Source organism: Zootoca vivipara, chromosome 11, assembly GCF_963506605.1.
Source record: "Zootoca vivipara chromosome 11, rZooViv1.1, whole genome shotgun sequence".
Classification (NCBI taxonomy): domain Eukaryota; kingdom Metazoa; phylum Chordata; class Lepidosauria; order Squamata; family Lacertidae; genus Zootoca; species Zootoca vivipara.
The window spans coordinates 32,926,476-32,941,508 of record NC_083286.1 but is presented as its reverse complement, the minus strand read 5'-3'; the positions used below and the strand labels follow the sequence as shown (position 1 = coordinate 32,941,508).

At 41.4% G+C, this 15,033-nt stretch overlaps 1 protein-coding gene across 3 annotated transcripts in view; it reads right to left on the bottom strand.

Moving 5' to 3' along the window:
• The window catches only part of SSBP2 (single stranded DNA binding protein 2), a 121,303-nt gene that overhangs the window by 84,915 nt on the left and 21,355 nt on the right, over positions 1 to 15,033 (bottom strand). The gene's annotated exons all lie outside the window — the stretch shown is intronic.

Below are 15,033 nucleotides of genomic sequence, written 5' to 3'. Positions count from 1 at the left end.
ATCTTGGACATATGCCCAGTCAGCTCATAACAGTTCAGCTACTATTAATCTATATTTATCCACACACACTATGCTTACAGTAAACAATACAATGCATCTATAATTATACCAGTACTGAACCTTGCTAAACAAAATGCCTAAACATTAAATATTCTGAATTTTTTAACACTTTTCACTCCGTGTTTCAGCTTGCAACATGAACAACCCAGAGTTATTAAGAACTAACCAACCTGCGCTCTTGTTCAGTAATGAAGCACCAGGAAAAAAAGGAGTAGGGGGCAAAATATAGTGTGAGCAGAGTTCTCTCACACAGGCCCGGCTCTAGGTGCACTCCCAGTGGCACAGGGCGCCGGGCCGGGGGGGGGGGGCGCTGCGCGACGAAGCCGTGCGGAAGCCGTGCTGCGAGGGTGGGGGCACCAGAGCGATCTCCGCGCCTTAGCGCCAGGGCACCCGACCTGCTCAAGACGGCCCTGCTCTCACATAGTAGAATCAGCCCCCCAAAAGAAAACTCTCTATGTTGCACCTCCTCGGTTCCCTACTTAAAAGCTTTACCAAAGTACACAGCAGTGGATCAGCTGATTTGGCTCAGTGGCAGAGTTCATACACAACAATGTACAGTATTAGAAATACAAGCTGGTATGAGCCTCAGACTCACTTGCAACACGAGAATAAAAGGTTTCACTCCTGGTTTTTGCTCTAAGCTGATAGGTCCATTTGATTACAAGCCTCCCAGCAACCTGCCGTGGCCAAAGGAGGATGTAATGTCATTTCCCAACCTATTGTACAGAACCAGAATTTTGCCCTGGGCTGGAACTTCAGTCACACCATGCCACAATCGGCACTCACTATCATCCAAAAATAAGCAGCCCTTATGTTCAATTCAGTGTTTCAGACAAATCAGACGAAACAGGAAACTGCAGTTTAGAACCAACAGGAATTAAATCTTTAAAATATTTTCTCATGCATGAGACAAGTCTCCTGTTTGTTATAACAAACCATGGTCTACCATTATATCTGAACCAGGTTGTCGGATGTAAAGACATTTTTGTATGCTGTTCATTATTCCTAAGCGTGTTTATTCTGAAGTAGGCTCCCAAAAAAAGTGATAAAAGTTTACAACCCCACAGTGCACTATAATAATTTTTACAATTTTGCAGTCAGCAAACAGGAAAAATGTGATAGCAGAAAAAATAATCATAACCATAGCCATTCGTATCAGTAAACCGAATTATGTAAAATAGAATGAATAAAAGAAATTGGCTAATCAATAAAGAATATTGTTGATCCTGTATCCTAGCATTCCATTAACAAATGAACATGCTCCATTTCTGTATAAATTGATCATTTTATTGTTTTCCCTCTCTAGCTTTTATCACAATTGTGAGTTTGCCCATATTAGCCATATTCTTATACACCACTCACTGATAGAGGGTGGATTAATCTTCTTCCATCTGTAATTATCAACTATATGGGTTACTTACCATCTGTACATCATCTGGTAGAGATTTCAGAAGAATGCATGTCCAAGTATTTGCACGAAGTATGCAGTATTCTAGTTTAAGTTATAATACAGTCAACTTGCAACTTGTGTTCCAGGGATTGCACGTAAAACCTAAATCACATATAGTCAAAACAACCCCAGAACCCTCCCCCCCATGTGAGCATCCATACCTTTCTTAATTCAGCTAATTGAGCAAGCCTTGCCCCCCATGCAAATCAGCCAGATGGGCGGAGTACAAATATATTATTATTATTATTATTATTATTATTATTATTATTATTATTAAGTTCTCACGGGGCCATTCAACATCTCATTAGAGTATACCAGAGCCTAGAAAGCAAGGCGGAGAGCTTAAAAGCTCTTTCTGCACTGGGAGAACTTGACATGGAAAGAGCTTTAAAGCTCTCCGCTTTGTGAGCACTTAATTTGTGCAATTTCAGCTGGTCAGCCACCAAGCACGTAAAGCTGAGATCGTGCAAGTTAAATGTGCATAAGTTGGGGGTCAACTGTATGTCGACCAGATTATTACAAACTGCACACTCTTTTCCATTGGGGGGAAAGGAATTGCTATGAAACAAGATCTCTGATCCTAACAGATGTAGCTTAGCTTACTTCGTTCTACATAGTCACTTTGAATGAGTGAGCAACAATCTACAAAAGGAAATTAGGCCTGATGAAAAAGTTGACATCTTTCCTTGGCAGAATGTCATTTATCCCTATTCACAACTTCTTGGCAGATATCAAGGAATCTGTTTTTCCTTTAACATGGCGGTGCACGTCTTAACTTGTCATGGAATGAAGTAACTGAGTTGTAGTCAGAGGGTAAACTGCAGACAGGTAACATACAATATAGGGCTCAAATGGAACTTAAAAGACCACACAAGGGTGGCACTTGACAAGCATTGTTGCTTCCTAGGCTGATAAAAGAAAATACCAACACAGTTTTAGCATTTTTTGAATTTAAAGTGTCACATGGGAAAGCAAGACAAAAGTTCTTGCCCAGTGAAATGATGAGCAGTTAAAGTAGCCAAATAAAAGACACACACAATCGTTATCCTATTAAGAATGATCTGGGAGGAAAAAGACTAAAAGTAAAAAGTATTTCTGCTGATTTTTACAGAAGAACCAGGGTGAAAAGGTGTTGCAGGACATGGGAGAGATTTCTGGGCAAGGAAAGGTTAAAAACTGCCTCCTTTCCTGGCAAAAAGTTCCAAAATGTTAAGCTGCAAAATGTTTTAAACTTCTGGTTTTATCCATTTTAAACGTCAGTCTCAACCTAATGAACCCCATCAGTGGAAGCCCTGTGAAAGAAGCAAAATTGCCTTTTCTCCCTCTAAGCCCCCAAAATTGGTTCTGGGGGTATCAGGAGAACCCACAGAACAGCACAAAAGAGGAGGGAGATCAATCCACCTGTTAATGGGAGATCAGCCACCAGCTGATGGCTTGCGCAGATGGAAAATTTGTAATAGCACAATGCTGAATACTGGTATATGAAGTTATTGAATATATACAAAAGTAACTTCGTGTCCATAAATAGGTTCTTCTTGGTGTTTTTTTTAATGCAGATCTACACATAGACTTGCAGACCAACAAATCTGAGTTAATTACATCCGCTTATGATAGCAAATGTTTCAATAAGTTCACCAACTGATAGCAAACATTTCAAGGCAGCTATCAAGGCATTTCCATTTTAAGCATTTGCTGCAGGAATTATTTGTACAAACTATCATTTTCTTAAGTCAAGTGTGAAAAGCATGGTCTTTTAGCTGCCTACTTTTTATTATTTCCAGTAGTGGAGGTTGGGTGGTGTATTTGGGCAAAAGGGGCACTGCCCCTTCAACCTCAGTCTGATCTCAAATTGCCCTTGCCCTACCATCACCACCAACAACAACAACAACCACCTGTCTAATTCAAGACGTAGATCCGACAAAACTAAAACTAGTTGACTCTGCCCTCACCTGTCATTGACTCTGGCTCCACCTATTATTTATTAGTTTATTTCATCACAACAGTGGCCCATAGTGGCTTACCAATCCCAATGGGCAACCGCCACTCCTGCTTTCCAATCAATTTACAAAACTACAGACTACCTAGCAGTATGAGAGCAGATGGTTGATGCAATTATTCAAACAAAAAAACAAAACAAAACAAGTTTTTCCAGCTATACAGCTACTAGAATCTTGCTACATTTGTGCATTTCTTCTTGCCTCCTTCAGCTTTAAATTTTGTTCTCACAAAACAAAGACACAGTTTCATGCAGTTTTTTTAAAAGAGGGATAAAACTTTGGTGATTCAGGTCTCTCTATTACTCAACACCTAAAAATACTACAATACAAATATATTTTCAAGGATTGATTTACTGAATAAGAGATGCTCATCAGGCAACATTAAGTAAGAGGCTTTAACTGAAAGCCAGGAAGAGCAACATACATACCTAAGGTTGTGAATACAAATACTGTAAGGGCATGGGATGCTGCAATGAATCCAGCCTGAAAACGGATTCTGATAAAGGATATTGCTAGTGCGCTCAAGCCAACACTGGGAAGGACACCAAAGAGCTTCAAACACTAACAAAGAATAAACCACTTTAGTTAATAGTGCCATAAATTAAAATTAAATAGGATACAGCATCATCAAATAAAGGGATAAGAAATACTGAGAATGCTCTGTATTTCTAAAAAAAAAAAGAATCCACAAGGATCTGAAAACTGCAGTTGTTTATGATGGAGGCAGAGTTGACCTGGCCTGTTCACTTTCCAATCTAGCCAGAGGTGCCTTTGCGGGAGTGGAGAGCACTTCAATGACAGGATGCGGTGCCATTGTCAAGTCTGGTGGCTCTAATATGGTGGTTGGGGCACCCGAGGCAGGTATCTCCCCAGACAATCCATTAGGACGCTTCTAGATCAGCAGCTTCAAGACTGCTGGGCTCCTCCCCATGATCCAATTCTGCACCCTTGTCCCATTTCTCCTTCCCCTCTGACTAGATATCACCACCGAGCTTATAACACACATAGATATACCACATCTCTTAGTTCAGTACCAATTCAACTGAACTATATTGGTATGTGCTTTAGAGGAAGTCACTTTCACACCTCTTAACTTGCCCAATTAACAGGCTGATAAATCAGGCATGTCAGTTGCCTATTCCCTCCTCCATGCTTTGCAAGTGTGCAAGTGACAAGTGAGTAACCCATTCCCCTTTGGCTATGCTTCATCTTCCTTCCTCTTCTATCACTCCCCTCACCCTGCCAGGGGATTTGAGACTGGGGGAATGTAGTCTTTGAGCCTTCCCCCCCCTTTACAATCAAGCAGTATATAAATTGTATAGGGGGAAAACAGAATAAATAATAGTTTGGCATGCTTACATGACATGATTGGGAGGGGTGAGCAAGAATAGACACGACATAAAAGAATAAAGAGCCTACTACTTCCTTGGGCAGGTCTCTAGAGACGAGCGGGAGAGTGACCTACATTTATCCAGAGCCAACAATCACCACTGGCTACAACACAAAAGGCTTTACCCCCTTTTCTGAGTTATCAAGCAAACACAATGTGCAGCTTGATCAAACAACGTCAGTGGGACTGCAGATTGGGTGGTACTGGCATATACCAGTAGCTAATTCGACTCAGAGTAGACCCATTGAAATTAATGAGCATAATCAATCATGCTGAAATTGTCGGAGCCCTAGTTTTGCTGCTCATCTGAAAGAGTGAGGAAACAATATTTTTCTAATGTTTATTTATGTTTTTATTAAAGTGGGATGTGCCTAAAACTGACTATGAAATGAAGGAATTATATTCAGGGTGAAACCAGCTACATCTTGGTTTAATTTCTTTTGATGTACCAATCATTTTGACCTTTCTTACTATCTTCCCTGCGAACATACACTCTTCACCATCAAGTTTTTAAAAACTGCATTTGTTTAGTACATTTATATCCAAGGTTGTATGCATGGAGTTCCTAAATGGGTTTGATCCATGAATTTCAGTGGGTTTACTCTGAGTAAAAGTTAGTTGAAACCACCCAGCATATCTATGGGCAACTGCTACAAAGTGGCTTCCCACTTTGGGGCACTTTTTGCTTTTTAATGAGCATGTCTTTCTCATTAGAGAATAAACTTCTGTCTCAATAACTGTGACATATGTTCACTAGGGGCTCAGGAACTGGCAGTCTTACAACTGCCAACTACTCTCCTGAAAATGATCGGAGAAAATGAAATAAGGAATGATAGTAATATCCACAATCTCCTTTACATATTCTACTAACCCCAACCTGCACTTCCTCAATCCCATCATGGCTTAAAGCAGGAATGGGGAACCCTTTGGCCCCGAGGGACACAAGCAGTGGTGGACAGTGGGTCAATAGCTACAGGCAGGCACACATGATCTCCACACCATCTCACTACATTTTAACATTTCCTCCCACACACAGCCAAGATTGCTGTAAACTACCCCCTCCAACACTCCCAATGTCCCAAATATTGCTATCCCCTTATCTGTTCTGCATGCACTTTTTTACTTAACTCTAGTGACACTGTTGTAGAGGGACTGTGTTAGATTGATCTCTAATGATCATGTATTATGTGTTGACTAGGGCAAGGCACGTTTAAGCAATAGCTGTACACTAATTTAAAAGCATTTTCGAGAGATTGTGCCCTATTCTGTGAAGCTCCATCCCCTGACCTCATCCTGCCTTTTTATGACCGATTCTGGCAGATATATGAATTATCATATATGGCTGAAGTCTGCCTTCTCCAATCTACGCCTAGTGAAAAATGTGGAAGGACACCAAATGTCATTCGGCACCAAACAACCATATCAACACACATAGTAACAAAAACCAGGGTCCCAATTGAACCTTGATCTGTGCATATAAATGTGGGAAGAATCCAAAGCGTGAATGTTTAGTTATGAGACACTGAAGTCAAAAACAGTCAGAAATTGAAAGGCCTATCCAGTATTATAGCAAGTAGCCCTTGACACTTCAGAAGTCCATTGGGCTTTAGAGGAAGGCATCTTCAAGAGAAAAAACTAAACTGCAATTGGTCTCTGGCAACATCACAGTTTAAGCTTCTAGAAACTGGCATTAAAGTTCCCTGTTCCATAAACAGACATCAACATTACACAACTATGAACATAGCTGACTGAATTCACACCTGAGCTCAGTTACAGAAACGCATGAGAAAGCACTGATGTACAAATAGTGGCACAGGAAAAACCAATAAATTAGGCAGCTAGAGATATGCCAGCACCTAGAAATAAAAATAAAATCCAAGAACTATTAAGAGAATCTGGGCTGGTGAGTAACAATGGGGAAGGGAAGAAAACATAAAAGTAAAGACATAGCCACATGCTTTGCCATAGGTGGCAATGTTGACACAATCAGGTTTGAGGAGTTCCATAATTTCTGCTGATATATTTTGGCTTAGCAAACTAATCCTTAGGTTCCCACATAACAGAAAGAGGAGCAAGCTGAATATAATACCAATAAACTAGTTTCGGTCAATAAACTGAAACGGTCGCTTGCCGAAGGCACGCTTCTGCACGTGCACAAAGCGCCAATAGAGCACTTCTGCACGCACACACGCTGCACAGATCGCTTCTGCACATCCGAGCACCACGGAACCCGGATGTAAACACTTCTGGGTCCGCGGTGGTCGGAAACCGAAGCGGTCGCAAATGGAGGTGGTTGCAAACTGAGGTCTGACTATACTAGGGGCTGAGCCTCTGCTTGCTTTGCTTGCTAACTGCACTAGTCAACAACCCCGTTCACCTAAGCCACCCCTCCCCTTACACCCCATGGCCACCCCCTCCTCGCCAAAGCCACTCCTCCCTTCTCCGAGGCCTCATCAAGCCTCTACAGTAAGCCTAGGCTGCCTGCCTGCATATCCCTCTCACGCACCAGCCTCTCTCCCCCTCGTCCTTGGTCTCCGACATTGCCAGCAGCTCAACCCACTTTGTGGTCATGCTTCTGTGGCATACACTGGCTTGAGCCAAAGCTGATATTGCTGAGTGGCTCAGAAACTGACTGAACAAATATGTTATGATATCAATACAATGTCAGTTCCTTTCTTGAAGATGTTTCAAATTCAAACAGAATAGCGACAGGAAAAACATGATAACTTTTAATTTCTTATAATTTTTATTCCACCTTTTTTGCAGTACACTCAAAAATGGCAGACTAAGGTGGGATCAGGGACAAAATTCATGCCGAGGCCACTCCTAGAAAACTCTCTGGATTGTCATAAGGAAAGTCACCCGTTGTTCTGAGAATTGTGGTAATCTTCACGTGGATGTCTGGTCCTTGTACTGTCTGAACTGATTATTAGGGAACACAAAACATTTTCTCCTCTGAAGGCAGATCTCTAAAGCCACAGCTATTCGCATTATGAGATGGTAGAGGCTTGAGGAATGTTTTAGCTTCCTCTTTCTATTTTAAGCCAGCACAATTTCTTACACTGGGATTAATCCCTGTGTAGGAGAAATAATGCATTGCACAGAGTATGAAGCAGACAATACACTTATACAAAACTAATTTATTATTTCTAACATACTCATGCTAATACTATGTGACCTCCACATATTAGGTCAGCCTATTTAGGATAGCCTAAACAAAACAGATCACAGCACTTTCAGTGAAATGATCAGGGTCTGACCTTGAGGAGTCTTGGTGCAAAATAGTTCCACAGTTGTGGGACAGCCACCAAGTCTATGGGTTCTTATGATAAGGACTTGGGTCCAAATAATGGTTTGTGCAGTTCTGAGAACATCAAATTGAAAGAAGACAGCAACTTCTAGTCTATCAATCCTGGAAAAAGGCTTTTGTGAAATAGCATGGTTTGTTCTCTACAACTCACTGCTATCAGAAGGTGCTTCATCACATTCTACATTAAGTAAAGTTTTTGAAAAGGAGAACACTACATAAATGCAGTAGTCTAGATTCAAGCCAAAAAGCAAACCACTACTAGATATGCATCTGTCAGAAAAAGATGCAACCTTCTCACATGCTGAAAATGATGGGCGTATTCCTGGCCCTATTGCACAAAAGCAATCACATGATTTGTTCTCTACTTCACACACCAATGGAGTACCAGATGGCTAAAATACTGCTGTATTTTAGTGGCCAGAACAGCATGATGTTCCAGTGAATTAACCAAATAAAAGCAAACCAAGAATCAAGGATACAGGGGAAGTTTTTTGCATGCAGATAAACAGCTGAAAACAAGTCCAGGTAACAAAAAAAAACACACACACAAGCAAAACAAGGATATGATCTATTAGTTCTGATATTATAAAAATAGCAAAATAAACAAAACAAAGCCCATAAATGTCCAACGGTAGTTAGACGTGATCCATAAGCATTATCACATATGAAAGTCATTCCATGATGAGAAATCTTAACACAACCACCTTAGAAATCACAATACTGTATATCAAAAGGAAAGGTTTAAAGGAATTGATTTTTATCTTGTATACATATTCAGAAATCTGCCAAAGTTTGAATGAGAAATCAATTAGAAATTGGTTGTGAAATCCCTTTTCCAAGGGACAGGGTGTTGTCCCTAACTTTGTCTTAAAACTTAAATGCAGAAGGTCAAGCGAAATCAAGCCTAGAGCTGGGGAGGAGGTTCAGAAAACAAGCCCTAACTCAGAGGTGGAGGGTGAAGAAACTAAGTGCACTTTCTGGTTGCAGAGCGAAGCCCACATGCCTCTGAAGGAGGAGTATTAGCCTGCCTCTGCCTGTAGTTCCAGGTCTGGATTCATTTCTCACACACACACCCCCAAGAGTCTGACTCCTTTCTTGCAATGACAAGCACAATGATTACACACTGCCACTGTGTACTGTATCTGCTGCCAATACTCACAAATGCTACAAAGCACTATGACATGGCAATCAGATATTGTTGCTCTCAGAAACCAAAAATCAGTGCGCAATTTAATGCATACAAAAATATATTTTGAGAATATCCAGAAAATATTTGGGCTTCAAATTTCAACAGAAGTTTTTATGAGAAATTTCAGTTTTGGTACTTTTCAACTATCTATCAGCATGCCTAAGAAGCTATACAACCACACCTTACAAGTTCTGACGGTATGCTCCCAGCTCTAACCATACCATCTATTTGGCTAAAGATTAGGTCTCTTTAAAACCATATCCTTTTCTTATGATGCCATATGCACCAAACACTTTAAGCTATTTTTTAAGCAATCATTTGATAATTGAGCATGAGGTAAAGGAATATAAGCAGAAAAATGAACTCAGCAACAAATACAGTGGTACCTCAGGTTACAGACGCTTCAGGTTACAGACTCCGCTAACCCAGAAATAGTACCTCGGGTTAAGAACTTTGCTTCAGGATGAGAACAGAAATTGTGCGGCGGCGCAGCAGCAGTGGGAGGCCCCACTAGCTAAAGTGGTATCTCAGGTTAAGAACAGTTTCAGGTTAAGAACGAACCTCCAGAACAAATTAAGTTCTTAACCAGAGGTACCGTACCACTGTAACTGAATAACTGTAAATTAGCCACTGCATCAAGGCCTGTATCATTCTATACCAGGCTTCCTCAACCTCAGCCCTCCAGATGTTTTGAGACTACAATTCCCAGCATTCCTGACCAGTGGTCCTGCTACCGTGTTTCTCATATTTTAAGGCATCCCCAAAAAATAAGCCATGACAGGATTTCAAAGGGTTGGTGAAAAATAAGACATACCCCGAAAATAAGCACTATCGCAAAGCCCCGACCGAGCGAGAGGCGAAGCCGCGGGACCCAGCAGGAGCTCCCTGCCTGCTTCCCCGAGCCGTAGCGCATCGGGGGACAGAGCCGAAGATCGGCGGGCGCTCCTTGCTGGGCTTGACAAGCCCGGGAAACAGCGCCCGCCTATCTTCGGACCTGTGCTGTGTGACAGGCGGGGGTGGGGGGAAGCGGAGATCGTTCTCCGCTCTCCCCCCACCCCGCCTGTCACCGAAGATCGGCGGGCGCTCCTTGCGGGGCTTGACAAGCCCGGGAAACAGCGCCTGTCGATCTTCGGACCTGTGCTGTGTGACAGGCGGGGGTGGGGGGTAAGCGGAGATCGTTCTCTGCTCTCCCCCCACCCCCGCCTGTCACCGAAGATCGGCGGGCGCTCCTTGCTGGGCTTTACAAGCCCGGGAAACAGCGCCCGCCGATCTTCGGACCTGTGCTGTGTGACAGGCGGGGGGGGGGAAGCGGAGATCGTTCTCCGCTCTCCCCCCACCCCTGCCTGTCACCGAAGATCGGCGGGCGCTCCTTGCTGGGCTTGACAAGCCCGGCAAACAGCGCCCACGTGCACTTTATTAAAAAATAAGACATCCCTTGAAAATAAGCCATGTTGTGTTTTTTTGAGGAAAAAATTAATATAAGTCATGTCTTATAATATGAGAAACACGGTAGCTAGGGATCATGGGAGTTGTACGCCACAAACATCTGGAGGGTTGAGGTTGAGGAAGCCTGTTTTATACAATACTGGGCACACAAAGATGTATTTATGTAGGCAGTAGAAGTACAAATACCCAAGAGAGCTTTGTTGGCCAAGCAGACAGGCTGATAAGTATTATTATTCCCCATCTACTGTATATAACATTAGTAAGGTACTATACACTTTATATTATATAAACTGATTGGTAGTGGCACACAATAACATAGAAAAAAGGTCCCCTCCCTCAAAGAGAATATAATTGCTTTCAATAGTTGAGGGGGGGTTACATCTACTTTGCGGTTGTTTATCTGCAACTAAAACAATACCTGTTTGTTTCTTTGGCAGAAGGGAGTGCTGCACCAAAGTGCATATAAATGTGGGAAGAATCCAAAGCATGAACGTTTTAGTTATGAGATGTTGAAGTCAGAAATTGAATGAATTTAAGTTACTTAAGGCCACTGATTTTCAATGGGTCCACTCTGAGTATTACTAAGATTTAATACGGGTGATATCAAATCATAGCTGCCAAGTTATCCTTTTCTCGCGAGGAAGCCTATTCAGCATAAGGGAAAATCCCTTAAAAAAAGGGATAACTTGGCAGCTATGTATCAAATACCTCTGGCCAAATAAGTCTAGACTGTTTTTTAAAAAAAAATAAAAAAAGTTTTCTGCTCAAAACACTTCAATTTCTATTACTTGACTTCTAGAAGCAAAAATAGGAAAGCCACAGAACTCTAGAAATTAAATGTTGCTATAACAGAACCGCAGAAACCCATATTTAAATTCCATCTCCAAGGGGAAGGATTCTGTCTGTATGCCCAGATGGGGGGCAGGCAATGAGCCATAAAACTCCCCAATGGCATCCTGGAGGAGTCACCTGTATTTGATGTGCATCATATCTTGATCCTTAACCCAGGTTTCACCCTGATGAAGTCATCAGCCAGCAATCAGCATGGTTGGGATACATACCCAATCCCTATGCCTACTTACATCTGTACTCAATAAAACTGTGGCCACTCCAAAGTAAAAAATGCCATGTCGCTTATTGCTTCCTGTGCCCCCACCCCAACAACCTCAGACTCATTGTGACTGGGCCCACAAATCAAATTTTAAATTGCAAGCTGCACCTAAACAAAATTTAAAAATTAATTCCAGTAGCACCTTGTTGTTGTTGTTTAGTCATTTAGTCGTGTCCGACTCTTCCTGACCCCATGGACCAGAGCACGCCAGGCACTCCTGGCACCTTAGAGATCAACTAAGTTTGTCATTGGTATGAGCTTTCGTGTGCATGCACACTTCTTCAGATACACTGAAACAGAAGTCACCAGACCCTTATATATAGTGAGAGGGTGGGGAGGGGTATTACTCAGAAGGGTGGTGGGAATGGGTGATTGGCTGATAGGTGTGGTAAACCTGTTGACAACTGTTAATGGACAACTGTTAATGGTTTGATGGATTTTTGTATTTTAGAATTTCTGTTTTTTTGGAAGCCGCCCAGAGTGGCTGGGGGAACCCGGCCAGATGGGCGGGGTATAAATAAATTATTATTATTATTATTATTATTATTATTATTATTATTATTATTATTGACTGCCATTGGTCTTACAGGAAAAAGCAAGGGGTGAGATGGCTAAAAATAGCTTTACCATGTATAATGAGATTACAAAAGAATTTAAGAAATAGACTGGAAAGAGAAGTTGCTGAATTGCAACTTATTATAGAGGGACCCAGGTGGTGCTGTGGGTTAAACCACAGAGTCAAGGGCTTGCTGATCAGAAGGTTGACGGTTCGAATCCCTGCAATGGGGTGAGCTCCCGTTGCTCGGTCCCAGCTCATGCCCACCTAGCAGTTCGAAAGCACATCAAAGTGCAAGTAGATAAATAGGGACCGCTCCGGCGGGAAGGTAAACGGCGTTTCCGTGCACTGCTCTGGTTCGCCAGAAGCAGCTTGGCATGCTGGCCACATGACCCGGAAGCTGTCTGCAGACAAACGCCGGCTCCCTCGGCCTATAGAGCGAGATGAGCGCTGCAACACCAGAGTCGGACACGACTGGACCTGATGGTCAGGGGCCCCTTTACCTTTTTACTAGACTTAAAACCATGGAGAGACCTGGTCTGAATAGAGATATTGGATTCTTATCTCATTATACATGATATATAAGGGTCTGGTGACTTCTGTTTCAGTGTACAGTATCTGAAGAAGTGTGCATGCACACGAAAGCTCATACCAATGACAAACATAGTTGATCTCTAAGGTGCTACTGGAAGGAATTTTTTAATTTTGTTTCGACTACGGTAGACCAACACGGCTACCTACCTGTAAGCTTAACCTATGAAAGCATGCTTCAAAATGCATGCAAACCACCAGCTTTTATGTTCAGTTTGCCAGCTGCTTTATCTTGCCATGTCTTTAAACTCCACTGCATGTAATATTTAGTTGTTACATTCCAGAAGGTAACTAGATACATTAGTTTTTTCACAGCAACACCAACAATTATGTCTTGTGTCATCTGACAGACTGTCCAATATATTTTGGCATAAATCTACCTTTTGTCTTTTGACTTTACATAGTAAACAACTATTTCCCTTACTTCTCTGTATTCAGGGTATATACAGTACCCGACTATCACAGTCATCATGTGCTCAAGCACTTAAAATAATATGCCCCGTTATGGCTGTGTTTGGGTGTCAGGTTGAAAAATACATTATGGTCACAGGAATCAGACTTTGCAACTAACTCTGGGCTTACATGCCCCCCTCCCTCGCCTCGTTCCTTTTTTCTGGTGCAATCATAAGGAGTTGGGAAGCTTTCACTTCCATTTTTTTAAAATTAACCACAGCTTGTCATGTTATTCAAGTCCTACAAACTGTGGCTAATCTTAACTATGGTTTGTTCAAAACTATTCAACTTCAAACCATGGGTTTAAAATCTGCATGGATTACAGCCTGTATGACTGTGTCCTAGCCCTTTATCAATAGACAAGTTAATAGCCTAGGCACCAATGTAATGAATTTACTTTTGTGATCTTATTTAGCAATCTTTGATGGGATTAAATACCATCAGTATATTGATTTATTTTAAATCAATACAATCCATATACTTGCCCATATTTCATCTTCTATGCTTGCCTATATTTCATCTTCTATGCTTGTCCAAAGTTTATTTTCCAGTTCATAAATCTTTGTCACATTTTTGCAGTTAACTCCAACAGATGTTTCTATATATTTCTGATATATACGTCATATATCCCAATTAAATAGTCAGGGGTTCTGCAACCTTTGGCTTGTAACAGTTTGTGTATTTTTAAAATGAAAATCAAGGAGATAATTGATAAGTAAATCAATTAAAAAGAAAATTGCTACTAGGTTAGTTTTTATGGTACTGTATTATTTTATTTTGGAAATTGCAATGGCCCTGGGGCATCTCTCGTTTCCAGTTTCCTTACAATTAGAAAGAAAACTATTGGAAAAATAGCATTTTAACGTTTGCTTGTTCTGTAACAGTAAGCCACCAGAACCAAAACAGATATTTAAAAAACACACATACTTCTAACAATCCCATCATTCACCACCACTGACTGATGTAGTCTCCGACTGAAAGGTTAACAACGAAAGTTGTATGTGCTTAAAGAAGCTTGTACAAATTCAAATACAGTATAGGCAATTTACACCTTTTTAAAGTAGAACACCAAGGATCACATTTATATATCTGATCCATCATATCACTTTAAACAGTCATGTTTTCCCTCAAAGAATACAGGGAACTGTAGCTTGCTAACAACAGTACAGTATAGTACAGTGGTACCCCAGTTTAAGTATACAATTGGTTCTAGAAGTCTGTACTTAACCTGAAGCATACTTAACCTGAAGCGAACTTTCCCATTGAAAGTAGTGGAAAATTGAGTAATCCGTTCCAGACAGTATGCAGAGTACTTAATCTGAAGTGTACTTAACCTGAAGCGAACTTTCCCATTGAAAGTAATGGAAAGTGGATTAATCCGTTCCAGACAGGTCCACGGAGTACTCTACCTGAAGCGTACTTAACCCAAAGTATGAGTGTACAGTAATTGGTTCTGGAAGTCCGTACTTAACCTGAAGCG